This window comes from Petromyzon marinus, unplaced genomic scaffold, assembly GCF_048934315.1.
Source record: "Petromyzon marinus isolate PM22_M1 ecotype Great Lakes invasive population unplaced genomic scaffold, UKy_Petmar_22M1.pri1.0 PM_G_Scaffold_73, whole genome shotgun sequence".
NCBI lineage: Eukaryota > Metazoa > Chordata > Hyperoartia > Petromyzontiformes > Petromyzontidae > Petromyzon > Petromyzon marinus.
In genome coordinates, this window is record NW_027423028.1 from 80,001 (window position 1) to 82,500 (window position 2,500).

Genomic DNA, 2,500 nt, shown 5'->3' on the forward strand with positions numbered 1-2,500 from the left:
GAATGGGAAAAGGGGTCATTTTCGTGTTGCCACATTGCATAGGAACGCCATGAAACTTCCAGAGGCATTTGCAGCAGAAAGGCACGTGCACTCAAAAATTTTAATATTTTTCACGCATAGACCCCGTCAAACGCTAGAAGTTGGCGGGGATGTCTCTCTTGTGGCTCACGGGGCTGTTAGGGTCGCACAGAAATGCCTCGGAATGGGAAAACGGGTCATTTTTGTGTGGCCACATTGCATAGGAACGGCATGAAACTTCCAGAGGCATTTGCAGCAGGAATGCATGTGCACTCAAAAACGTCTATATTTTTCACGGATAGACCCCGTGAAACGCTATAAATTGGCGGGGATGTCTCTCTTGTGGCTCACGGGCGCTGTTAGTTAGGGTCGCACAGAAATCCCTCGGAATGGGAAAAGGGGTCATTTTCGTGTTGCCACATTGCGTACGAACGGCATGAAACTTCCAGAGGCATCTGCAGCAGAAATGCATGTGCACTCAAAAACGTCTATATTTTTCACGGATAGACCCCGTGAAACGCTAGAAATTGGCGGGGATGTGTCTCTTGTGGCTCACGGGGCTGTTAGGGTCGCACAGAAATCCCTCGGAATGGGAAAACGGGTCATTTTCGTGTTGCCACAATTGGCATACGAACGGCATGAAACTTCCAGAGGCATTTGCAGCAGAAATGCATGTGCACTCAAAAACGTGAATATTTTTTCACGGATAGACCCCGTCAAACGCTCGAATTTGGCGGGGATGTTTCTCTTGTGGGTCACGGGGCTGTTCGGCTCGCACAGAACTCCCTTGGTCCACCTGATTCGTGCATACAGGCAGCAACTAAAACTCTGTAAACCTGCTGTGAGGACATCTAAACAGTGGACCAGTGAGGCTGTGGAAGATTTGCGGGCGTGCTTAGACTGTACTGACTGGGATATGTTCACCACTGCTACCAATAGTCTGGATGAACTCACAGAGGCTGTGTACATCAGCTTCTGTGAGGACTGCTGTATCCCAACACGTACCAGGGTGAACTTTAACAACAACAAGCCCTGGTTCTCAGCAAAGCTCAAAAGGTTGAGGTTGGAGAAGGAGGAAGCGTTTAGGAGTGGGGATAGAGACAGATTCAAGGAGTCGAAGAACAGGTTTAGCAAAGCGGTGAGAGAGGCTAAACGACTGTACTCAGAGACACTAAAACACCAGTTCTCTACTAACGACGCTGCTTCTGTCTGCCAAAGGGCTCAGGCACATCACCAACTACAAACCCAGAGCGCCCCACACCACTAACGACTCCCGCCTAGCCAACGACCTGAACGAGTTCTACCGTAGATTTGAAAGACAATTGGACTGTCCTGAACCACCCCTTCCCACCCAAGAGGCCCCATCCCCCACCCATACTACAGAAACGACTCTCTCCTTTCAGGAGGGAGAAGTTAATGGGCTTTTCAAGAGGCAGAATCCACGCAAAGCAGCCGGGCCGGACTCTGTCTCTCCAGCCACCCTCAGGCACTGCGCTGGCCAGCTGTCTCCGGTGTTCACCAACATCTTTAACACCTCCCTGGAGACATGCCATGTACCAGCCTGTCTCAAGTCCTCCACCATCATCGCTGTGCCCAAAAAGCTAAGGCCAACAGGACTAAATGATTACAGACCGGTCGCCCTTACATCTGTGGTAATGAAGTCTTTTGAGCGCCTGCTCCTGGCACACCTCAAAGCCATCACAGACCCTCTCCTGGACCCCCTTCAGTTTGCCTACAGAGCCAACAGGTCTGTGGACGACGCAGTTAACATGGCCCTCCACTTCACCCTACAGCATGTGGACGCCCCAGCATCCTACGCCAGGATCCTGTTTGTGGACTTCAGCTCTGCCTTCAACACCATCATCCCTGCCCTGCTTCAGGACAAGCTCTTCCAGCTGAACGTGCCCTACTCCACCTGCAGGTGGATCACAGACTTCCTCTCTGACAGGAAGCAGTGCGTTAAGCCGGGAACAGAAGTCTCTGACTCCAGGTCCATCAGCACGGGAACTCCTCAGGGCTGCGTCCTTTGCCCACTGCTCTTCTCCCTGTATACCAACAGCTGCGCCTCCAATCATCTGTCCGTCAAACTCTTGAAGTTTGTCGGACGACACCACCCTCATTGGGCTGATCTCTGGTGGGGATGAGTCTGACTATAGGTGGGAAGCTGACAACCTGGTGACCTGGTGTAGCCAGAACAACTTAGAGCTAAATGTTCTAAGGACAGTTGAGATGGTTGTGGACTTCAGGAAGAATACAGCCCCACTCACCGCCATCACCCTGTTAGACTCCGCAGTCAAAATTGTGGAGTCCTTCCGCTTCCTGGGCACTATTCTCTGCCGGGACCTCAAGTGGGAACTGAACATCAGCTCCCTCGCCAAGAGAGCTCAACAGAGGATGTACTTTCGACGGCAGCTGAAGAAATGCAACCTGCCAAAGACAATGATGGTGCAATTCTATACAGCGATCATTGAATCCATCCTCA